At 35.7% G+C, this 27,662-nt stretch overlaps 1 protein-coding gene across 1 annotated transcript in view; it reads right to left on the bottom strand.

Annotated features, from left to right (window-relative positions):
- The window catches only part of nrg2b (neuregulin 2b), a 176,795-nt gene that overhangs the window by 107,612 nt on the left and 41,521 nt on the right, over positions 1-27,662 (bottom strand). The gene's annotated exons all lie outside the window — the stretch shown is intronic.

Raw genomic sequence — 27,662 nt, forward strand, 5'->3', positions numbered from 1 at the left:
GCACGTCAAACAAGAAAGAAAATGTCTGACGCCATGAGTCAAAACCTCTGGCTTCAGTGGCCACACAACCAACCTGTTAAAGGGTTTCTGAAGTCTGAACACACACTGTAATATCCTAATGAACCTTTGACTCAGTCAGATAAAAAAAAAAATCCACAATGATGTTCACTATGTATCAAAAAGGGCAATGCCAAATAATCAAGACTAGCTTGATTGCTTTTCTGAGACTAGACGCTTAGTCACTTCAAGAATCATAGAGTTCCATAAGATACGTCACCAATTTACAACTCAAATATGCTGAACTTGAACAATTCTTATCAAATTCTTCTCTTTGTAGCTCTAGAATCTGACTGGCCAGTGACATCCTCTGACATGATTGGGATTGGTTAATCAGAGGTGACCGATCAATAATAACATTGTCCAGGGCAACACCATAATTGACAACTTTTCATGTTCTGTCTCTTTAAAGGGCACCTATGGTGAAAAATCTACTTTTCAAGCTGTTTGGACAGACATATGTGCATGTATGGTGTATAGACTGTCATATTGGGGTGAAATAAACACACCCAGTCCTTTTTTTTCAATTTAGCAACATAAAAAACGGTGGACCAATTGGAGCGGTTTTCAGATCGACCGCAACTTTACGTAGGATTGCGGTCCCCCCGCCCACCGAATTGATTGACAGCTGCACGTATTAACATGTCCCTGTAGTCATGTGTATAATCATATCAACAAGAGAGGACGTGCGCAAAGCAACCGGGAATAAAAGATGTGTTCAGTTCGTTAGGATCATTAATCATCATCAAATGTGATCAAGAGTGAGTTTCACATGTTTAAAATGTTTTAAAACAGTGCACGTGTGTAATGAATTACAGCGATTTAGCTTAGCTTTACTTCATCAGCACAGCCGCGTGTCAGAACAATTATAAAGGAAGACGCTTCAGTCCCGGTTTGTGGATGTTAAATCAGGTTTATTTTGTACATTAACATAACAGATATCCATACAGCAGTGGAGAATAACCTGTATCCCGTCACATTTGCGTGCAAAAAGAGTGCAAAGCTAAACGGCCGCTCTGTCTGTCTGTGTGTGTGCGCGCGCGAACTTTGTGTGACCCTGACATGCAACTGGACAATAAATGCTAATTGGTAAAGTTCTTACTGTAGTATTTCTCACAAGCGCTACGTGAGATCTGCTTCCTTTAAGTCTGTCTGTTGTCTGACGCTGCCGAGAGAGGAGATTAAGGCACGCAGAAAGGCACGTAGAAACTGTGGGCGGGGAGAACTAGCCTTAAAGAAGCAGTACACCAAAACCGCCACTCAGAATTTAATAAAAGGTATAATAAAAAATCTGCTGGGTGTTTTGAGCTGAAACTTTACACACACTTTCTGGAGACACAAAAGACTTATATTAAATCTGAAAAAAGGGCTAACCTAGGTGCCCTTTAAGATCTCTACAAGCAAAAGCAGAGTCTGAGACAAAGTTGCTACATTTCACATATTGTTCAATAGTTCTACATCAGGAATTTATTGTTGTTGTTGATAAATTAAAACTTTTATTTTGCCATTAAAATAAAACTGAGGGTAAGATTGTACTTTTGAACATTTTTATTCATTAATAAATCATGAAAAAGTATAGAATATTTTCCAAAACAACATTATGCAGCATATTTCACATGACAAATGGTGGAAAGAGTACTGAAAAAAATCGTACTCAAGTAAAAGTACCACTACTTGCCCAAAAATGTAGTGCAAGTAGAGTAAAATGATTTGTTGTAAATATTACTCAAAATATGAGTAAAAAGTAGCCCTTTTAAAAGTACTCAAGAGTAGTGAGTGTTACACTGTGAAAAGTTTGAGCAGGGATGTGTAAACTTTACATTATATATGTATTTAGTGATCTTCCTATATTTGTTTGTTCCTTCTGACCTTCCTTTTATTGTTTGTTTGTTCATTCTGTCCTTCATTAATTCGTTTGTTCATTCCTTCCTTCATTCATTTGTTCCTTCCTTCGTTCCTCCCTTCATTCATTCACTTGTTCATATTTTTGTTCCTTCCTTCATTAGATCCTTTGTTCATTCATTCATTAATTTATTCATTCGTTCCTTCCTTCTTTCCTTCCGTCCTTAGTTTGTTCAGTCCTTCCTTGAATCCTTCATTTATTTGGTTCTTCCTTCGTTCCTCCCATCATTTGTTCGCTCATTCATTCATTCATATGTTTATATTTTGTTCCTTCCTTCATTAGGTCCTTTGTTCGTTTATTAATTCATTCATTCATTCCTTCCTTCCTTCCTTAGTTTGTTCAGTCCTTCTTTGAATCCTTCATTCATTCGTTCGTTCGCTCATTCATTCATATTTCTGTTCCTTCCTTCATTAGGTCCTTTGTTCAATCATTCATTCATTCGTTTGTTCGTTCCTTCCTTCCTTAGTTTGTTCAGTTCTTCCTTGAATCCTTCCATCATTCATTTGGTCATTCCTTCCATTCTTTGTGCGGTCCTTCCTTATTTCAGCCCTTCCTTTCATTCTTCATTCGGTCCATTTAGTGATTGTTTAAGGCTGTTAGGTGATTTCAATCATCATACAGTAAACATCTTTCATTTTCTCATCAGTGACATGCGGTCCATAAAAAGTCTCTGGGTCGTTGCGCGAAGAATGATTTTGGACATTTTCTAGGACATGTTTAATGCTTACAAATAATTTGCTGAATTTATAAAGTGCGCATGTCTTGAGGTTGTTCAGTATGATGCAATTTACTTTCTATAAGCAATTTCATTGAACAGGAATCGCAGGACTGATTTTTCTACTTTAGCCAATCACCAAAGACAAGAAAAATATAAAGTAGTGACTGCAGGTTGAAGGAAAGTAGTGGAGTAAAAGTACAGATACAGCACTAAAAAAGTACTCAAGAGAAAGTAAAAGTACACATTATTAAAACTACTTGGTAAATTACAATTTCTAGGAAAAAGTATTTAATTACAGTAACTGGAGTATTTGTAATTAGTTACTTTACACCACTGCACATGATGCGATTTTGACAATGATTTCTGATTTATCATGTGGCACTAAAAATTTGAGTATTGATCATGAGAACAATAATAATAATATTTCATAACATTACAGTATTTTTACTGTATATTACAGTACAATATTACACTACCTCCCAAAAGTCTTGTCGTCGATTCCAGTTGTAAGAGCAACAAATAACTTGACTTCTAGTTGATAATTTGGAAAAGTGACAGAAGGTAGATTTTTCTGATGAATCATCTGTTGAACTTCATTCCAATCATCACAAATACTGCAGAAGACCTATATTGGAACTTGCATGGACCCAAAATTCTTACAGATATTAGTCAAGTTTGGTGAAGGAAAAATCATGGTTTGGGGTTACATTTAGTATGTGGCGTAGGAGAGATCTGCAGAGTAGATGGCAATATCAACAGCCTGAGTCATCAAGACATTTGTGCGGCCCATTACATTACAAACCACAGGAAAGGACAAATTGTTCAGCAGGATAGCGCTCCTCATACTTCAGCCTCCACATCAAAGTTCCTGAAAGCAAAGAAGGTCAAGGTGCAGGATTGGCCAGCCCAATCAGCAAATATGAACATTATTGAGCATTTCTGGGGTAAAATGAAAGAGGCATTGAAGATGAATCCAAATAATCTTGATGAACTCTGGGAGTCCAGCACAAACACTTTCTTTGCCGTTCCAGATGACTTTATTAATGATTTATTTGAGTCATCGCAGAGATGTATGGATGCAGTCCTCCAAGCTCATGGGAGTCATCCACAATATTAATTCTTTTCCCACTGCACCATACCTTTATATTCTATACTGTACATTATTTCTGTTAAGTGACAAGACTTTTGTCTAAGCAAAGTCAGACCTTACTGTCCTAATTAAATAATTCTGATACCAAATGATCAACTAGAGGTCAAGTTAATATTTGTTGTTCCTAAAGCTTGGATAAACGACAAGACTTTTGCCGTAGTGTGAAGTATCAGTACTATATTTTTGATTAGGTAAATGCAGCCTTGTTGAGTATAAGAGAGTTTAAAAGAAACATTAAAAAATATTAATTATTGCACATTTTTGAATGAAAGTATCAATAAAATAAAACTCAATTAATGTGAGATGCAAAAAATAGAGATACAATCCTTCCCAGAGAATAAATTCATCTCATACTACAAAAAGGCAGAATACGACAGCAAATGCAGAACTTGTGACATGCCTACGACTGTTTTCAGTTTAGCTTCATGTCAGAGCTCAGATTTCACATCATTTGTTCCTTAAAAATAAAATTCTCATCAGCATTTCAGTAATGTTTTCCAGTAAAAAAAATCCTTTTAAAAAAGAAGAATTGAGAAGCAAAACTGCGTAAGACTTTCAGGAAATAAATCTCGAATTAAGTCTATCTGGCTCACCCCACTGGCACTTTTGTCTTCTTTTAAACATAAATCTAACCTAATTTATGCTTCAAATGCACACAAAACGCTTTAAGTGTTATATTGCTTCTCGAGCTTAATTATGATTACTGTAAATCAAAACAGGACTACAGACTAATAAACAGATTCTCTGCAAAGCACATGACGTCTCACCCCTCTTTTTTCCCTCCCGCGGTCCATCTTTCCTCCTTCTGTCAGTCGTTCTCTCTCTCATCCTCCCGCAGTTGCGGTAGCTGATCTCCCTCATGCTGAGACAGGATTATGAGTAAGCTATAAAGACAGGATGTGTGTGTGAGTGTGTGTGAGTGTGTGTCTGTGCGTGTCCCACCCCTCATCCAACTCGGCAAGGATACACCTACTGAAGTGTGGGGAGTGTTGAGAGATTGATGGAAAAAAAGAGAAACCTTTTACATGTTCACAAAAAGAAGAAGCTTGAGTCCAAAGAGGAAAACAGAAAATTAAAGGAATCTAAAGAACTCTCTTAAAAAATAAAAGGTACTTTAAATCCATAAAGATCCGTTTACATCCAAGAAACATTTTCACATCTAAAATGAAAAAAATAGATCTTGATTTAAGAATACAATGCAAGATCAGCTTAATTAACTTAATTGCAATCAGAGATATAATTTAAGACCAGTCTTGTATTTTTAAGACTTTATTTTAGCTGTATTGTTTTAAGTTTGTTCATTACATGCTCAATTCCTCTTATATTTGTTCTTTGGTGATAAATTCTATATACAGGGGCGACACAGTCAGTGGTTAGCACTGTCGTCTCACAGCAAGAAGATCGCTGGTTCGAGCCCCGGTTTTGTCAGTTGGCATTTGTGTGTGGAGTTTGCATGTTCTGCCCGTGTTCGTGCGGGTTTCCTCCAGGTGCTCCAGTTTCCCCCACAGTCCAAAGACATGGGGTACAGGTAAACTAAACAAAAGTCGTAGTGTATGTGTGTGAATGTGAGAGTGTATGGGTGTTTCCCAGTACTGGGATGCAGCTGGAAGGACATACAACATATGCTGGATATGTTGGTGGTTCATTCCCCTGTGGCGACCCCTGATAAATAAGAGTCTGACCCGAAGGAAAATGAATGAATAAATGAGACTATTTACACTGAAAAAAATTATGCATTGGATTTCTTTTTAAGTTAAGTGGTTGCAAACAATTTATATTGTCTGAATTTAAACAAACAAATGAAGTTGAACGTTACTAAATTTAATATGTTTGTTTAAATTTAGCCCACATAAATTGTTAGCAACCAGTTTCCTTAAAAAAATGTGTAAATTCAATGAATCACTGCATGGAATAAGTGTTATAATACTTATTTTAGTATTTTATTCTCATTTTGGTTTCTTACTAAGCCTAAATATGTTTTTATTTTAATAAATCTTACCAAGTATAATTATCTTACTGCACTGGCAGATAATTAGACTAGTTCACAGTCAGTATTTTCTTAAATTATTCATTTATTTCTCAAATGTAGATGGTTATTTTTCTGTAGTGCATTCTACAATATAAAAAAGGTTCCTTATGTGACTAAAATGCTCTTCATTCTAAGTAATAAATGGTTGTTTAAAGGTTGATCTACAGTTTCTCTATGGCATCACTGCAGAAACCCTCCTTATTTCTAATAGTGTATGATAAGTAGACAAAGGGAGATGGATGAGAGGAGATAATTAGAGAGTCCATTAGATGTATCTTTGCCTCATGGGAGAGGAACAGTCGAAGTGTCCTGGTGATGAATGTGGATCTGAGTCAAAACTAAATAACGCAGGAAATACAATGAGAAGAAGTGTGACGTAGTACATTCATCGGTTCAAAACTGAGATGGTAAACTTGGTATGTTGGGAAACATTCATCACTACAGTTCTATCCCCAAACAATGCATCGTCGTTGCTTGGGAAACGCACCCCAGGTTAGGATAATTAGGCAAGTTATTGTATAACGATGGTTTGTTCTGTAGACTATCGAAAAAAATATAGCTTAAAGAGGCTACTAATAGACCTTAAAATTGTGTTAAAAAAAATTTAAAACGTTTTTTATTCTAGCTAAAATAAAACAAATAAGACTTTCTCCAGAAGAAAAAATATTATCAGACATACTGTGAAAATGTCCTTGCTCTGTTAAACATCATCTGGGAAATATTTTAAAAAAAGAAAGAAATTTTCTAATAAATCTGATTTCAACTGTACACGTTAACTCCTTTACAATGGACAACACATGTCAGCCCATGTTTTTTGTTGTTCCTGAGCATTTAATCTAATTTAAAGCCTGCAGTTCCTGAGAGTGGACAACTGTCATCCAATCAAATGGTGGTAAGGCTCGGCATGTTGCTATTTAAAAAAAATAAAAACCCACTACTCTGAAAAGTAGAATGACATAGCTTCACTCCAGACACAGACGTAAAAACAAGATTTTTATTCATATTTATTGATATGTTTGCCAATATTTCATATTTCAACTATATTGATGTACTAAATCATTGCTGAAACTATTTCATATGCAGAATATACAGATCTTGAAGTTCTTGAGCATATAGCAGATGGAAATATCTCAGATGTGGACATTATGTGGAGTCATGAGGAAGATAAAGTTTGTTATAAACAAGGTACAATCTATAAAACAAAAACCTCAAAATTAAAGTATAAAATGTTTTAATGTTAATGTTTGTGATTTTGAAAAAACATTTCAAGATTATACCAGCAATCATGCATGTTTTTAGTCTTTTATGTTGGTATAATGTTCAGAAAGTACAACAGTTCTGACCTGATGAAATGTACAAAACGTATATACACTTAAATGGTGTTGAATTTTAGTGATTATAATTTGGTCTCATTCATTACCCGATTCGAATGTTATCATTTAGTTAAATGGGCATTATCAGTGGTTATCAGCTGATAGATATGGGCCAGTAGGGGCCTTCTGCGCCTACTAGTAGTCTCAGACGGCTGTAATCATCTTGTGGTTAATCAGCTATACTAATAGACTCCAGATCCAGACCTGTTTTTACATTACTGTGACGTTTTTACATTACTGTGACTAGGGTTGAGGTAGGGGTAGACATTAATAAAATACAATAAATGGGAAATTTAATAAATAATATAAATAATTCTCATTAACTTCTGGCCACAGCCGCAGTATGTGATCTATAGGTTATTAACCATGTGGGTGGACTATTACAGCCTTCTGAGCCTAATAGACGCAGAAGGTCCCTACTGGCCCATATCTATCAACTGATAACCACTCATAACGGCCACTCAATCGAATGATAACATGAAAACAAACTTAAAATTTTTTCTGAAACTTGGAACATAATTCGGAACTGAAGGGGTAGGAACACTCCACTTTTCATGGAAAATAGCCTCATTATACAAGTGCCCTGGTGTTAAACTGTTGAGTTTTGTCATTTTTGAAACCATTCAGCCCATCTCCATGTCTGTCATAAGCACATTTAGCTTAGCTTAGCATAAATCATTGAGTTTGATTAGACCATTAGCATCTCACTCAAAAAATTGTTTAGAAAATGTAAAGCTCGACTGTTAGTTACATTATAAGGTTAAAAAAATAAAAGATACTATTTTCTAGGTTGATATGTTGATATCTTTAAAATAGTTCTCACATGGTTTACAACACATGCTGGTTTATCTGACAGTATATGAGAAGCTAACAGGAGCCTGGACAGCATTTAGCTAACCTGGAGAAAGAGCACAGGTCACCCTCATACATCTGTTAAAAGCAGCCTGTCCTTAATAACCCTGAAATGACCTTGCAGAGACACATCTGTGATCTCCACTGCAGTCCTCAGTACAGCCATGCGGTTTACCATGGTGTCTCAATGCCAGTCTCTATTATTCTGCCACAAACAATGCAAACTATAGGGTGGAAGTCTAAAAAGGCAGACTATTGACTCCATTTAGGTAAAAATTAAGTCAGAATTATAAATATATATATATATATATATATATATATATATATATATATATATATATATATATATATATATATATATATATATATATAAATTAACAGGAAGGCTAATAATTCTGACTTCAACTGTATATTGTTTTTTTTTTTAGATTTAATGATTAATGAGGGTGTATAAAAGGAGATGCAACCTTTCATTGAGGATTTTGGTTTGCTGCCAGCAAGCTGAAAACCCTTCTGAGAAAACATATTTTTAAATTCCTTCCCATTAAAGTGAATCACCTCTAAATTCGGCCCTAAAAGCTGTGCTTTTTGTAATAAACCTTTTTTTTTTTTTAAATGTATCCAAGAAATGTATGTCAGACTTTATAAAATGAAACCTTTTGGCAAATACACACACGCACGCACGCGCGCACACACACTCAAAAAATATATTTTTACTTGTTTAAACTACTTATTTAAAATGAGCTGAAACAACACAATTCTTGAGATTTCATTGGGACAACTTTTTTAATGTTCAATCCACATCAATTTGTTAAAAGTGTTAACTTAATTGATTTGTGTTGGAACAACTTGAATGAATAATGTGGAACCCAGCATTTTTACAGTGTACACACCAATTTCAAAAATCATATTCCTTCTTTTTTGTTTTGCTTCCCATTTAAAATATCAAATAAATGCCTGAAACGACATACACTTACAGATGATTTCTTTTTTTGTTGTTTTGTAAGCTTTTTTTATACATAAAATAAATCTGTCAGTACAATAAAACAAAGAATACTTGTATTTAATATGTATTATGTAAAAATTCGTATTTTTAGTGTATTTATACTGTAAAAAAACACATGGAAAACTGATCATTTACAGATTTTGTCATTCAGGTTATTATATTTTCAATTTTTCCCCATTTATTTATGCTTTTGAATCTCATTGTGGGATGTTGATCTTTTTTCCAACTGCTTTTATCCTTGAAAAGTTTAAAAAAAGTAACTTTTCTTAACATTTTTAATAGTTTATAGGAATATTGTCTGGGCTAGTGTTGTATATTATGGTATAAAAAACTTGTAATAAACTGCCAGTACATTTTCTGTTATTTTACAGCTTTATTCCATATACATATTATCATCAGACTACTAAAATGTCAATAAATGTCACTTTGTTAAACTCCACAGTTGAATTTTTAACTTAGAATGTTGACAGAGCAGCAATAGTCCATTTCAGTTGAAAATACGTCATCATGCTGAAATAAACCTTATTCACTAAGACTTTAATCGAACTACACACACACACACACACACACACACACACACACACACACACACACACACACACACACACACACACGATGTTTGCTGTTTGTTGAAACTACTTGGGGTCTGTTTTGACGATCCATGCACAAAGTGCAAAGCGCAGGGCGCAAACGCATTAGAGGCGAGTCAAAATCCACTTTTGCTAATATAAGGATGGAAAAATCCGCTTTGCGCTGTGGCGCATGGTCTAAAAGGGTTGAGCTTATTTTCTTAATGAGTTATAGGTGTGTTTTAAGAATAAACCAATCAGAGTCTCATCTCCCATTCCCTTTAAGAGTCAGTTGCGTCGTGGCATGGCACATTTGCTATTTACATGACGGACTTTGTAAGTGGAAAAACTTAACCTTTTACTAGCGAGAAAACAGTTAAACAGAGCATCTCAGCGTGAGAATGAGAGATGAGCCTCCACATTATTTACTTTCGCTTTCACTTTTGTGGATAGGGAAACTTCTTGTACGCACAGACATCCATTAGCCTATAAATAATAAATTTGGTTTGTTAAGCAGCGCAAAGATTTATTTCAAAACTATTTCTAAATTCAGTTCTAATTTCCAGCAAATAAATGAACAATAATAATGAAGTATGTAAAAAAAAAACACACTCCAAATTAGTGCTGCACGATTAATCATATCGCAATCGCAATCGCGATGTCAGCCTATGCGATTACATTACAGCAAATCTTGCGATTATATTATATAAACGAATGCATTTGTGGACGTAACAAGACATTAATTCTAAGAGCTGTATAAAGCCTGTTTCACACCGCAAGCGTCAGCAGCGCGTGTGCTTGTGGTCACGTGACTTTCCGCAGCGCAGTGTGGAGACGGGAGAAAATGGATACAGAACAGACCGACACAACTTGTGCCCAGAAAAAAATGCTACCTCTGTTATTTGACGATATTTTGGCTTCAGGATTTTGGACACTGAGCACAAAGAGGTACTGTGCAAAATATGCCAAACTAAAATTGCTACATCACGTGGCAACACGACAAATTTATATCAGCACCTGAAGCAACACAGAGTAAATGCATGGCGATAAAGCCAAGAGTGTTAAAGAGACCGAACAAAACAAAGCACAACCCAGTGTGAGCAGAAGAAAACAACATTATTACAGATGTGTTTTCAAGTCTCACGCCATATGAAAAGACGTCGCAAATATATAAAGAAATCACTCACTCCATCACACACTGTTTGGCAAAAGACATGATGCCCATATACACTGTTAGTAAAGAGGGATTTCAGAAAATGTTTCGCACACTGGACAAGAGATACCAGTTGCCCTCACGAAACTATACTTCTCTCAAGTCGCAATACCTGAGCTTTACACCAAGTGCCGTAGCGAGGTTCAACTTGAAATAACTGCAGTGAAATTATTTTCAACCACTACGGACCTTTGGACAAGCGGGACGACCGAACCATATATTAGCCTAACCGTGCACTTTATCGACGATGATTTTGAACTGAAAAGCCGTTGCCTGCAAACATCGTATTTCCCTGACGATCACACGGGAGAGAACATAGCCGCGGGTTTGAGAGAGGCACTGGCTGCATGGGACCTCTGGGAGGATGGTTTGGTCGCTGTCACAAAAGACAACGGCACGAACATCGTCAAAGCAGTGGCGCTTAATCACTGGACTAGGTTCCAGTGCTTCGGGCATAAACTTCATTTGGCCATTGGTAAGTTAAATGAATCTTTTCATATTTAAAGCTAGTTAACTGTACGTTAGAGATGACAGCTATTAGCATATTTATTTAAGAATAAATGAAAATACAGTGTAGAAATTGGTGTGTCACAAAGAACACTAGAAATGTCCCATTAAAATTATTTTCATCATTAGCACATGACTCTAAAAATTAATATGTTTAAAGAACAATTTCCTTTAATCTTCTCTTCATCGTTAGATTAAAAATGGTGAGTGATTTGATAAGAATATTAATAACTGGGTGTTTGTCGTAATTTTGTTATTGTTTTATGCTAGTATTAATTTGGAATATTGCAGCATCTTGTAGTTGTTGCTAGATTGCACTGTATACTGTATCTCAGTTGAAAAAATAAAAATTTCAGCATTATTAGTAATCTGTGTGTGCATTTTTCTTGATAACAAGCAAGTTGAGTCATACCACTCGTTTATCGTATCGCAATCGCAAATCGCAATTTTGACCTTAATAATCGCAATGTGATACTTTGTCCCAAATCGTGCAGCCCTACTCCAAATACACATGCTGTGCCCCATATGGTCCAAAACCTGACAGGTGGGCAAATCTAAGCTTGTTTTTAATAAAACAAATATACATATGCATATAATAAATAATACTGCTAATAATAATAACATTATACAAAAGCAAATTGTTATGAATCAACTGAAAAAGCCCCCCCGAGATGGAGGCATGAAAGTATGGTTTTTATTTATGTAGGCTACAAAATAATGTTTTGTAATATTTTAATCCTTTATATTTATATCCTTAATATTTAAATTCTTTTTCAAGTAATATATGTAAAGATATCTGCTTATTGCTGTACATCCTATTTGTATTAAGCAATGTGTAACGGGGGCGCACAACTAACGCACTCTGGGACTAACGGACTTTAGACCGGCTTTGTTCTGGTCTATAGAACAGTCTGTTAAAGTTACTCAAAATGGCAACCCGCCCGCAATGCGCCTCAACACGCCTCCTTTTTTAGATCAGAACGCCTATGAGCGCATATTTCAGCGCAAATGCATTTGCTATTTAAACAGCGTGCCATAAAAGGTCAAAACGACTCTTGTACCAAGCTGAAACTAGCAAACAGCAATTGCGTCGCGCCTTGCGCCACATTGCGCCGGGTGTATTATAGGGCCCCTTATGTTATGTTGCTAAAGGGAGAAACTTAATTGTTCAACCCAGGCTCATTCTGAAAACGTACCACTATATGCATTGGAGAGAGCCAAATACATCCCAGGAGCTACGTTTTTTTGCAGTTATTGTTTTTGCGAATCTACCAAAGGGCGCTGTGTATGCTTTTTCAGATCTCAAAGTGCAATTCGCACCTGCTGTTCTCACGTAAATCCACCAGAGGCCGCTGTCGACTGACTGACTGACCGATCAACTAACTCACCCTTCCTCCTTCCCTAAACCCAACCAATAGTGTTTTCAAAAACACAGATTGACCAGCGCCCACCCACTTCTCTAAACACAACCGCCAGTTTTAAAAAGCAATCCACGAAAAGAAAAGTCGGATTTTTACCACATTCTCACCCTGTTATTTACTTGTTTATTGTATTTTTTGCCTTTTGCTTTTGTTTTACTGTTTTTCGCTGGATTTAAACCCCATCATTACGGTCAACTCCACTCAAATCTCGAGTCTCAAATCCTCCAATGTACAGGACCAGCCACTAAGCAAATTGGTAACAGCGGAAAAGCCGTCCAAATGAAGGCAAGCGGTAGGCTAGTAAGCGCGAGAAGAAACAGAAGCCATCAGCGGCATCATCATACAACCCAATTACATTTGTTTGAAAGACAAAATGCAGCCATATGTACCTCTGGCTCCATAATTCATGCTCTCCAGAAATGTAGATGGGGTACATATTTATTTTGTTGTTGTTTTTTTTAACAGACAACATAGTGAAGTGTTCCGATTTGGACTCTTTCTACAGTAAAAGCTGAAAAGTTTCTGTCTCATGAGATCCTCCTTCTCTTCACCTCCTTCAATCTGGGAAGAAAAGACCTGGGCCAAACTGACACTAATACTGTGGATGAAGTGAAACTCACCCGAGTGTGTATGCAAGCCCGCACACACACACACATACACACACAAAATCAGCGCACACACTCGTTCTCTTGGAGGAAACAGAAAGAGCAAGCGAACAGTGAGCTTGATAAGAGTAACATGAAAGCTTGTCTGAGACACGGCTGAAAGAACAGCAGTAAAGAGCTCATATCTGAGGAAAGTGTGTGTGTGTGTGTGTGTGTGTGTAGTTTAGGGTCAATTCTACAACACAGTCTTTCTGTCAACTGCATTTTTAAAAGAATGACAGCAGCTACACGGAGGAAAATACAAAGGAAGCAAGAAACCGAAATTAGATTTTGATATTTTGGGAGGAAAACGAATGCTTGTTAGATGGACAGATCAAGAGCGACCTCTGTTGTGAATATGGTTTACACATTAAAATATACAGTAGGCCTATATATTTTTAAATATATTTTCACTTTTTTTTTTATACGAAGCTGAATTTTCAGCATCATTACTCCAATCTTATAACATGATGGCTCTTCAGAAATGATTATTTTACATGTTTTAAAATGAGCATTTATTTATTTGGAATAGAAATCTTTTGTGAGCTTGTAAATATTTTATTGTATATCCTTGGTAGATAAAGTAAATTTTTACCTCACAATTCAGACTTTTTTTACAGGCTTTTTTCATTAAAAAACAACCTTTTTTTGTTTAATTTAGGCTACATAAAAATTTTCTGAGTGGCTATTTGCACTTAGTGTAAATAGCCTGCTTGTTGGCAGAAGCTATTTACAGTAACTCCACCCAAGATTGCTTTAATCAAGGTCAAATCTGTCACGAAGTGCCTCAATCGCGGTCAAATGCTGGTCAAATTAAGGTATGATTATTTGAATTTTTGTGCGAGGGGAATCATGAGATCGATCAGATCTGAAGGGAATCGGAAGAACGTGTTAGCCAATTTCTTGGTAAGTAATATTTTTAAATTTATTGCATATTTTTATAGTTCCATTATATGTTTTTTTTTAATGGCCATAGATGTCACAAGTGGTATTATGTGTCTATTTTGTTATTTCCATGAGCGTGGATTCCATATCATACACCCGGCACAATAAGGCGCAAGACGTGTTTGCCCTGATGTTTTGCTATTTTCAGACCAGCGCAACCCTAATTTTGTTTAAATAGTAAATCTATTCGCACCACTTTGTGGACTAATGGGTGTTCTGCTCTAGAAAAGAAGTGTGTTAAGGCGCATTGTTGGCGCGTTGCTATTTTGAGGAACTAAAATAGACTGTACAATAGACCAGCTGAAAACATGTCTTGATGTTTTGTAATGTTATACTAATAATAGGGGTGATAAGAATCATGATTTGCATTATTGGCATAATGCTGCGATATACAATCGAAAAACTATTTATTTGACAGTTTGATGTGTTCTACCTGTATTACTTACAAACACACATTGTATATGAAATGTAAAATTGATTTGTCAAGTGCGTTTTCTAAACCTCAAGCTGCCTTTCCACTGCACACGACAAACGACAAGTGACAGACCGGAAGAAATTCATTTGCAATGTAGAGTGGTCCTGGAGCTGTGTGGAGTTTCGATCATCTCTGTACGCAGAAAACTCGGATCCGATTTGAGCTGTGGATCTGTTAAAATATTTTAACTAAAACGACTAGACCGTATGCGACCGGCCAACAGGATGTGATGTATTCCAGTGTTGTCCAAGCGTCCGTGCGCACAACATGAGAAATGGTAGCTGTTTTGTTATTTTTTCGAATTAGAAAAAAAAGTATATTAAAAAATATTTCTCTTCATAAATGAGTAATAAAAAATACTATTATTTTTTATGTTGTCTCCACATTCCTTCCAAAATTGTTAGCGCTCTGAGTTTCTAGTATTCATTAATTAATTCATTCAACTATGGTGAAAAGACGGAGAATAAAGGATCTTGCTTTTGCACACAAGGGGTGTATTCCGACAGTCATGTCCGAATGTTGTGTGCAGTGGAAAGGACGCTATAGGATTCCCATTAAAATGTTTGGACACCCACATCTTTGAGCGAAATTAATTTATATTATAAGTTTAATCAATTACGTGTTGCATTATTATTATTTTTGATTTTCGCTTTGCTTCTCCTGGTAAAAAAACTGCAAAGACTGGAAAGGTAGGTGTTGATGCTGGTTTGCTGGTCTCAATGCAGGTCATATGCTGGTCCTGACTCCTGAGCAGAGACCAGAATACCAGCATCTAAACATTCCTTACCAGCATATGCTCTTTTTCTTTTTACACACTTCAATCAACGGGCATAAATTTGCCTTGAGGTTGGACTTTTGAGATTCACAAATTTAGTGAGCTTCTCTAAATTTCAGTATTTGGACACATTTAAAACATGAATAGTATGAGAGATTTCATAACTTAAAGTTCATAGACATTCTCACAATTTTGACAATTATGTCTTACAATGCTATATATTTATAAGTTATCATTTTTCCCCTCATAATTCTAAGTTTGTATAAGGAAATTCTGATTATTTTTGGTTTATTTTTAGATTTTATCTTTGTGCTGGAAACAAACATGTATCCAAACATGGCATATGGGTTTGTTTGTTTTTAGATACAATGAAAGTAAATAGGGGTGCAGTGTTGTTTTCCCCAATAAACATTATGAAGTTGAATAAAGGACACATTTTCTTTTATTTTTACTTTTAAACTTTCACTTTAAAATATACTTTTAGATTTTCTATTTTATCTTAATAAATAAAGTATTATAAAATTGGTCACACTTTATTTTGCTGGTCCGTTTGTTGAATTTAAGTTACATTGCATCTACATGCCAACTAATTCTCATTAGATTATAAGTAGACTGTTAGGATGGGGTTATGGTTAGGGTTAGTGTAAGTTGATGCACTTGTAAAGTTTCTTAGTCAGTTAAATGTCTGTTGAAAGAGCAGTATCAACAGATATTAAGCAGAGTCTACTAAAACTCAAATGGACCATCAAAATAAAGTGTTACCAAATAAGAAAAAAACTGAGCATGAATCCAGTTTTGCAATGTCTAAAATATCCATAAATTAGCAGTTTTATGTAATTTGCTGCTCATTTACACATTTATTTATGCTTTTGAATTGTCTTATTGGATTCTGATCTTTCCTCCAACAACTTCTGATGTTGAAAAAATTGCTTTTATAGCCATTTTTAATAGTAGGAAATGATACATTGTCCATATTTGTGTTGTAAGTTATGATACAAAAATATTTGGTAAAAAAAACGTCTGATACTTTTTCTGCTTTTATTTTAATATATATTGTTTCCTGTACAATATATAGTTCCAAACAACTGTAATGTCAATAAAAGTCAGTTTGTTAAACATAAAAAGTTGACAGAGCACAGATAAACGTCTAATAAAGCGACTTATAACAGTAAATAAACAGTTGCCGTATTTTTTGATTCTTAGGTTTTTTTCTATCAAGTATTTTATTACAGTTTGGGGACGTTTTAAAAGATGTGTTTTTGTCATTTCAGTTCATTCTGTGGACAAAACAGCAATGCTATGTCAAACTCACATCTCATCATGACTGAAATATGAACATATTGTTGACTTCCAATGTTTTAAACACACATACGATGGACATATGGACAAATGTGACTTGCGTGCAATGTTTGCCAATGTTTTGTGTGTGTGTGTGTGTGTGTGTGTGTGTGAGAGACAGACTGTCACAAAGAGAACAGAGCAGAATGAACGTGCACAATGATACTGACAGCCAAAAGAGGGCATGTTTCGCTCTCCTTCACTCTTTCTGTCTGTTTGTGTCAGAGGGAATCTGTAGCTCTCTGTTCCTCCAGAAAAAAGAAAAAGCATTAGATATTAAATCCTGCAGGAAAAAGTCAGAGCGCAGTGGAGGTTAAATTTATTCAGAGAGGCTGGACTAATAAAATGGATTAAAGAAATCCCACCAAACAGAGAGAGCTTGTTCTTCCAAATAATACCACATGAAAGCTTTAGAAATAAGAAGTGCACTGTTGGTGTCTCTTTTTAAAGTGTCTGATAGTTTTTGTCGCACCACAAAATATCTGAAATGTGATTAAATTTATGTGAAATAAATAAATAAATTGGGGAAATATATGCTATTATATAGTACTATTATATTCTGTTTATAACAGTTCTGTCTGGTTCTCGAATGTGATTGACTGATCTTTCTCTTTTGTATGTTGTAGTGCTGTATTTATACCATTGTAATCTGGTAGTGTTTGCTTTGGGGTTAATTATAGTGTGGCTTTTTTGGGGTTAATTATTGTGATTTCCCACTTGCAACAGAGAAATACTGGGAAATGTCTGTAGACTGATTGCATTTCATACTGTTCAGCCTTACAATCTTAAAATGTGAGAAAAATCACCTGTTTTGTCATCACTTTAGACATTACGCAACAGAATCATTCAAATACTAGCTCTAAAGAGATGTTTATGAAGTAGCAACGGTTTCTGCTGTTCTGACGTCAGCTGCAGATGTGAATGAATGGCGGAGGAAAGTGGTTCCCCATACAAAAGGATTTTTGAGACTCTCCATGTTTGATTTTCTGTTTTACATACATGATTATGCCGTCGAACTGTTGTATAAACGCAATATCACATGAGAAGCAGTGTGATGTGGCTGTATATCGTCACTGGTGGGAGGGGTGCGTTGGCTTGGGTGCCTTAATGTCCCACCAGTGCCAATATTCAGCCATATCGCACTGCTACTCGTGTGATATTGCTCATTTATATATATATTAATATATATATATATATATATATATATATATATATATATATATATATATATATATATATATATATATATATATATATATTAATATAGATAGATAGATAGATAGATAGATAGATAGATAGATAGATAGATATTTATATATATATATTTATAGATATATATATATATAGTTATAGATATATATATATATATATATATATATATATATATATATATATATATATATATATATATATATATATATATATATATATATATATATATATATATATATATATATATATATATATATATATATATATATATAAATAAAACAATTATTTTTTAATATTTACATATACAGACACAAAACACATACAGTATATACACACACATATCCATATTATAATATTAAATGCATGCAAATATATTTTACACACTTTAGTGAAAATAAAAATGTCAATTTTTTTATATAATAGTTAATGCTGTCAATAATTAATGACACAAATATGAAACATTACATATTAAAATAGGCAAAACAACTTAAGTAATTACTTATAATATGCAAGTCTTTTATTCATTCATTCATTCATTTTCTTTTCAGCTTAGACCCTTTATTAATCTGTGGTCTCCACAGCGGAATGAACCGCCAACTTATCCAGCATATGTTTTACTCAACGGATGCCCTTCCAGCTGCAACCAATCGCTGGGAAACATCCATGCACACTCAATCACATTCATACACTACAGTACCCGGAGGAAACCAACACGAACGCAGGGAGAACATGCAAACTTCACACAGAAACGCCAACTGACCCAGCAGAGGCTTGAACCAGCGACCTTCTTGCTGTGAGGCGACAGCACAACCTACTGCGCCACTGCGTTGCCCCCAATCTGATCTTTAATTTGTATTCTCTACTGGATTTATGTCAGGCGATTGGCTGGGCCATTCTACAGCTTGATTTTCTTTTTCTAATACCATTTGGCTGTGTTTTGGATCATTGTCTAGCTGAAATGTTCACCCTGGTTTCATCTCCATCATCCTGCTTATGTAGATGTTGGACTGAAGCAGCTAATATTAATTTACAATGAGGAAGGGCAGAGAGTTGCTGAAGAACTGCTGAGAGATTTCAGACGCTGTCTGAACTTTCACTGCCTTTCTATAACTCCCTTTCTTTATGCGTTTAATACTTTTTTCCCTGCATCATTTCATTTTCTTACACAATTTAATTTGTAAACTAATTAAGATTTGTTTTCTTTTCATATATGTATTTCTTTGGTTGTTATCAACATGTGGTAAAAATTTCAAGTCAACAGCATCTTGGTGACGTGTTGAATACTTAAGTCCCACACTGAATTTACATCAAGATAAATGGTGCTGTAAATGTAAATACAGTCTTTTTCCTGTAATTGATTTACCGCAAGTTACTGGTGTACTGCTGCCAGTAAATTACTGTAGATTCTACTGGAAACTGTGCATTGTAAAACACCTAAAATGTTGTTTTGGTCATGTTTTGTTTTGGTGTTGAGCGTCTGCTCTCCCAAAGAAATGTCATTTTACTTTTTTGGAAATTTGGCAGCAGATTACGAAGAAATTAGGTTTTTGTTCTCGTTGACTCTGGAATTCCAGTTTATTCCAGTATTCCATAAGACTAATTCACATCTTCGGATAGAAACATAGCTAATAATGCCCATGACACATTCTGTTTGTACTGTATAGACCATTTCAATGTGGTGATGTCATTGGCCCATGAACATTTCCTGCTTGTTAACAAACTATTTCATATCTGTAGCAAGAGGCAATTCAATCCTAACTTAATGTTAAAACAGCTGTCATAACATTATTTATCAACATGTGGCTCTTTTTGGATTCTTGGAAGCTATAGAAGTTAAAAACGTAAAACAGGAAATACGTTGGGACCATTGTTTTTGTTTACAACCCTCAAAATGGTGTATACTGCTTTTTTATATTATAATGCAGTGTTTCCCAATCCTGTTTCAGAAAGCACACCAACAGTACACATTTTCAACCTCTTCTTAATAAAACAAACCAAAATCAACTCATCAGAACATTAGAAGAGATTTGAAAACCTGAAATTAATGGTTCGGATAAGGGAGACATCTCAAATATGTACTGTTGTTGTGCACCCAGAAACATGGATGGGAAACACTGCTATAATGCATGTTAGTGTGTGACACAGTCCGCAGTTAATATGTTGCAGACTGTAAAAAACAGAACAAGTGTAATGGTGGTGTGCCATTGAGAACATGGCCATTGACTGTAGTGCTGAAATGCCTCTTCAGCGATGGATCTTCCGCCTCCAGGGTTTGAGAGAGAGAGAGAGAGAGAGAGCTCTACACATGTGGACTCTCACTGGCAGCTAAAACACGGCACATACTGCATCAAGCCTTATATTTATGCTGATCTGGAAATTCGCATTCATGACAGCAGAGGTAAAAGTGTGCTATCCAACTAGACTATTGGAAAAGAGAGGTGATTACTCATGCAAAACCTGCCACCATGCCTCTGCTAAAGTGTTCTTGGTGGTTGCTGGAGCGTTGCTGAGTGGTTACTTTCTAGTTTCAAGTCAAAACAACCCATAAAAGTTACTTTACTACACTCAAAAAATGACTTTTGCTGTTTGTTCAAACTAATTTAAAATGAGTCATATCAATACAATTCTTAAGTATTTTTGGGGGACAACTTAATAGTTTTTTGTTTCACTTAAACTTGTAAAAATGATTAAGTTAACTTAATTTATTTGTGTTAGGAAAACATGAAGGAATTGTGTGGAATCCAAGCGGAAACCTGCCGCTCTCCTTCGTAAAGCAAATACAGTAACTGAAACTGCAATTCATCGAAATTCCGCTAGTCCTGGCTCCATAATAGAGCAAATTTCTATTGACCCCACTGTTAAAATGGCCAACTTTACAGCATGAAAAAAAGTGTTCACAGCCTGGTACAAAGAATAATTTTGGTTCATATAGCTATACCCTTAATGACAACTGTGAAGGAGGTTGAGTTCATCACTTTTTTCGTTTATATTAAGTTTATATATTAAGTCTGCATAATTAAAGGTGTGGCCACTTAAGTGACAGCTAGGTCACCCTGGTCGCTGCACTTCACCTCAGCTGACAATTTAACCATTCAAGTGGCCTCTATTTCCCAGGTGAGTGAAATTATATACTTATATACCATCCCTATAAATGTATTTGTTTTATTTAAGATCATTTATCATTTTCTTTAGATCGGTAATGCACTCCAGAATTTGACAGATTCATTAGCTGTAGGCTACAGAACAATCATCTGAAACATTGTCATACAGTGTTATGCCTGGAATTTCATCAACAGCCTTGCATTTACTAACACCGACTATATTTTAAGTGTTTTTAAGTAATTTGCGCTTTCCTTCTGTAGAAAAACATCATAAGAACAATGTTTAATGGCTCAATTTATTACAACAGTGTAAAGACTAAACACTTTATTGATATAGTACACAACCAAGCACATTTGGTCAGAACACAAATGAGTCACAGGTAATAAAAGTATTAAGCATTTTTCCCCAAAAAAAAGCCCTGTCAAATAAAATGCTGGCAGGTGTCTGTAGCTTTGCTCATGCTCCGCCTCTTTGCCGTTACTTGGTCACCCCCAGTCGGTGCGATGATGCGTAAACAAAATGGTGACGGTTGGCCATGCCTACTTGTAGCTTCATTGCATTTCAGAAACCTATGGGTGACGTCACGTATACTATGTCCATATCTTTTACAGTCTATGGTGGAACCCAGCATTTCTTACAGTGTAATAGTGTTTGTTATTTACTGAAATAATCTCACAATATTCTCTATCTTGAAAAGTAATCACTTCACCACTCTCATAATATTAATAATGTTTTAACTAGAGATACACAGCTAAAGTGCAAATTAAATCAAAACTAAACATATTGACTTTGCTAGCTTACATTCACAATTTATTTGTGCTGGTCATTAATAAAAAAAAAGATTGCCCTTGAGATCTAAAATTCAAAGCTGCAAATGCACTTCCTGTTTGTTTTCAGTTAAATCCTCATATTGTGTCCATCTAAGGTATTGGGCGTGGCTAACATACTTAACCCCACCCCTCAAACTGTCAGTTTTGACAACAAACAGGAGGAGGAGTTGTCTGATAAGTTGTTATAACTCCGTCGAAATCCTTTTCCTGACCTTTCTGAATGAAATGGCTACTTTACTACCACCAATCAGCTCGCAGTAGAATAAAACAAGCCACGCCCACTGTTTACTCATTTAATATTCAGTTTCTCTAGAAACAGCATCATATTAATAAATAAATAAAAAACTTGCATGCGGCTATCAACAACAGTCATGATTGTCTGTTGATCGGTGTAAGTATCTTTCCAGCAGGGACATACCATAGCGTTTCTTCAAAGTTTTGTAAATGTTAGCACATAACATTATTAAAATAATGTTACTGGGAAATTCTTGTAACGTTGATAGATAAACATTTTTTAGAATGTTCTGTTGTTTGAATGTTCTTTTAAGGTTCTTATAACATTATTAATATAATGTGACTGGAATGGTCTAACAATATTTTAAGTAATGTTCTGAGAACATCAGACTGAAACATTATGAACAGAAATGGCATAAAATTATTAAACCTAAAAAAAAAATATAAATAAATAAATAAAAAAAAACATTCATCATTTACAATATATCTAAAAATAAGTCTGCGCTGGGTCCGAAATGGCATACTTCCACACTATATAGTATAGTAAAGTAAAAACAATATGCAAGCCAAGTAGTATTTCCAAATTCTGGATGACCTACTACTTCCAGCGAGATTCTGAAGTGCATATCCGACAGACGCTATGCTATCCCATGATGCACCACTAGAGAATTCATGAATGGAAGTAAAGCAACGCAACTGACATGGGTAAGTCACGTGATCATGACAAAATGGCGGATGTCCGAGATCCTTTCATACTACTCACATTCATACTGTATAGAACATATTCTACTGTATAGATACTTCTCTAATGGTCTTGTAATAAAATCACATTCAAATGACATACCTACTAAGTAGTAGGTGATTTCGGACACAGCCCTGGACATTTTGAGCTTTGTAAGAATGTTAAAAAATAATGTTATGTAACATATTGGGAACATTAACCTAAAATTGTTAGCTGTGTTCAAGCAGCACAATAGTCGATAAAAAGAACTGGAATTAACTTCCTAGAGCGCTAATATTTTGCCATTTATAAGTCCTGCATAAAAAGACCTGGCAAAAAAAAAATATTATTTCTGGCAACCTCTGGGACATGTAGGCACATATGAAAATAAACCTCTCCATGTGCCACAGTGCCATGACAGGGTTTATTTTCCCAGAGCTGCACTGCCTGTCACACTTCATTCCTCACCTGGGAAACGCTGGAAAGTGTGAATGTAATATTTTGAATATTAAATTGGGCCATTGTGCATCCTGCAGATAAGTCAACTGGTGACTAAGTGAGATGTCATTTTTGTTCCGAGAGCAGAAATCCTGTCAAAGCTCTTCAGTAACATTATACCTCGCCATACTGCAAGATGCCATTTCGAGACTGCTTTTTAGCCTCTGAAACAGCATTTTCAGGCCAATTACAGAAAGGGATACAAACTGCTTAAAAATGAAAGTAATTAATTAATAATTTATTTTGTTTTATACAACATTATATGCCATTTTAAACATGTTTTATCAAATTTCAAGTGAAAACCAAGTGATCTGAGGGAGTTTTGAAGCTAAAACGCAAAATGCAAATGAGCTGTTGCTCCTGTCCTTTTTCCAAAAGAAGGCAGAGTCTATAAACCCTGTCTCTCTCCAGGCCCTATCATTCACTCAGCGCAATAAGGCATGTTTGGCACAATTTGTTGCAAATGTAATTTTCAAATTTTGTGCCACGTTGTTTAAATAGCAAATCCATGTGTGCCACTTTGTGGACTCATGGGTGTGTTGGTCTGAAAAGGAGGTGTGTTAAGGCGCATTGTTGGTGCGTTGCTATTTTGAGGAACTGAAATAGGCCGCACCCTTTACCAAATAAAAGCTGCTCTAAAGTCCAGTGCGTCTATGCAGGTCCAAAACATGTACACATTGCTACACACAGGATGTACAGCAATACACAAACGTCTTTACATATGAAAAAAATTAAAGGATTAAAATGACAAAAATGAATGATTTTCTACACAAATATAAAAACCACTGCCTTCATGCCTTCTTCATGTCGGGGGATTTTTCAGTTTATTCATGACAATTTGCATTTGTATAACATTATTATTATTATTAGTAGTATTTATTATTTGCATATTTATATTTGTTTTAATAAAAACAAGTTTAGATTTGTCTGCCTGTCAGGTTTTGGAGACGTTTGCATTAGGGTTGGGCGTTGTTGACCAATTTGGCATTGTACGACGTCTAATGTAAAACATTGCGATGGACGATGGCATGGCCGCCGTAGGCAGCAGTAAATTAATTATTTATGAATAATAATTAATTCATAACGAATTTATATTTATAGCCTACTGTTTTAACTATACTGTACCTGACTCGCATGGTCTTTGTTTTACCCATAACCAAATCAGAAATAAAAGTTACACACAAATTACCACCTGTCAGTCCCTTTTTCCGCAAGACTCTGGCATGATTAGGCACAGTGATCCGTGTTGTTATATAGGCGTCAACAAACTTGGTTGGTAAAAAAGGTGCACAACCAAAAGGAACCTTTGTTTTTTTTTATTTAACAACATAAAAACGGTGGACCAATTAGAGCGGTTTTCAGATCGACCACAACTTTACGTAGGAGTCCGGCCCCCCCGCTCACCAATATTGATTGACAGCTGCTCGCATTAACATGACCCGGTAGTCACGTGTATAATCATATCATCAAGAGAGGACGAGCGCAAAGCAGCCGGGAATAAAAGGTGTGTTTAGTTCGCTAGGATCATCAATCATCATCAAACGTGATCAAGAATGAGTTTCACAAGTTTAAAATGTTTTAAAACAGTGCATGTGTGTAATGAATTATAGCGATTCACTTCAGATGCACTTTATCAGCACAGCCGCGTCTCAGAACAATTATAAAGGAAGACACTTCAATCGCGGTTTGTGGACGTTAAATCAGGTTTATTTTGTACATTAATATAAGAGATATCCATACAGCGGTGGATATTACCAGTATCATGTCACATATGGCTGCAAAACGAGTGCAAAGCTTAATGCGCTGTCTCCCTCACTCTCTCTCTCTCTATCTCTCTGTGTGTCTGAGCTATGTGTGTGTGTATGTCTGCGTTACGTTTGTGTGTATGTGTATGTGTCTGCGCTATGTGTTTGTGTCCTTGCGGTGTGTGTGGGTAAACTTTGTAATGACATTGTGTGTGACTCATTGTTGCAAATCCACAAAAAAATGCATCAAATACTGATTGTTAAAGTTCTTACTGTAGTATTTCTCACACACGTTACATGAGATCTGCTTCCTGAGGCAGCCGAGGGTGGCGATTGCTGACAGGCACGTGGGAACGGTGGGCGGGGAGGACTAGCCTTAAAGGGCCAGTACAAAAAAACAGCAAAAACTTTTTTCCAGCTATAATACAGACACTTCAAACAGCTATAATAAATTATCTGATGCGTGTTTTGAGCTAAAACTTTACAGACACATTCTGGGGACACAAAAGACTTATATTAAATATAAAAAAAGGGGTAAACTATGTGCCCTTTAAAACTAAGACGCATTAGTGTAAACAGGGCCTAAGTGTGTATTGTTCACGAGCGGGTTGTTGCTGACATATTGGATATAACTCAGGTTTTCACCACACTTCATTATTATTGTTCAATTATTTGTTTGCTGGAGATTAGAACTGAATTTTAAAAAAATCATTTAAAAAAAATCTTTGCGCTTAAACAAAATTAAATATTTAGGCTAATAACTGTCTTTAGTGGAGTGACTTTCCACCGTTTCTTTATCCACGAAAGTAAAGGAGTAATGTAAGAGTTAAAGTAAAGAGGTCGAATGGAGAAGCCTTGTTCTTTATTATCGCGCTGCAGATGGTCTGTTTATCTGTTTTCTCGTTAGCGGAGCATTCAGTTTTTCCACTTATAAAGTCCACCATGTAAATAGCAAATGCACCAAGTCGCAATGCAACTGACTCTTAAAGGGAAAAGGAAATGAGACTCTGATTGCTTTAATGCACGTTATGCTCAAAACACAGCCATAACTCATTAAGAGAATAAGCACAACCCTGTTAGACCATTCACATTCAAGCATATTTTTCCATCCTTAAATAGCAAAAGTGGATTCAGACACGCCCTTAATGCCTTTGCGCCATGCGCTGTAGACTTTGCGCCTAGATTGTTAAAATAGAGCCCTCTGAGTTTATTTTTGATTATCACATATGACATGCTTATGTGTTGCTTCAATTCTTTATTGGCATCAAGATTTACTTTGTTTTATTATTTTTAAGCCTTACCGGTTTAAATTCACACATGTAGTGCACATGCAGAGAAAGCCAGCTGTTAGATGGCATATGTCAGGTGAGTATTAAATTAAAGCTCTTATTGTTCATATGCTTTCAAAATACACAAAAAACCACTTAAGTCCCATATGTCTATGAACGTAAACAGCTGGGAAAAAAATTACATTTATATTAGATATGTATATCAAAATGCCAGCAGTGTAATATACAGTATCTAGCAACTACTCTCTGTGCTATTATTACACCATGTCAGTTAGAAATGCTGAATAGATTAATAATTAAAGGTAGAGTAGGAGAGCTGGGAAAGACTTTAAAAATGCTTTAAAAACTTTAACCTGATAATATACAAAATGCTGTCCAAACCTATGCCTCCTGAAGTCATAAACACACAGAATGGTCATCCACCAATGAAAAAGCGTTATAATACTTACAATACTACAATTCAAAACTTAAAAACCTTCTGAAAAACTGAATTATATCTAGCACTATCATGATCACCAGCGATCTAGGCCTTGCAGATCGCTGTAAAACATGCACTATCACCCAGACAACAATTCTGCCACTGAAATTGTAATTCCCATCATTGCCTGCACTCACACACCTTGCAGTTCCCCCTTGATTGCAAACACAAATCTGAAGCTTGTGAGCACTTAGTACCCAGACTACTGTATAAACACAGCACACACACACACACACACACACACACACACACACACACACACACACACACACACACACACACACACACACACACACACACACACACACACACACACACACACACACACACACACACACACCTTTACTGAGTCTTGTTAAACTGTAAGCATTGCGTGTTACATTAAGTGTTGTCTTGCCGTATTTTTTGACCTTTGCTTTGTTTTACTGTAAACGTTGTTTTGCCACCTGTCCCACCCATTCGCCTGTACTCTGACTATGCTTTCGGATTATCTGCATGTGTAACCCCGCCAGTCCTACACCACCCAACCCGCTCCGGGCTGGAATCGAACCGGTGACCTTCCGCATGGGAGTCAGTTG

Source organism: Danio aesculapii, chromosome 14 (genome assembly GCF_903798145.1).
Source record: "Danio aesculapii chromosome 14, fDanAes4.1, whole genome shotgun sequence".
Taxonomy (NCBI): domain Eukaryota; kingdom Metazoa; phylum Chordata; class Actinopteri; order Cypriniformes; family Danionidae; genus Danio; species Danio aesculapii.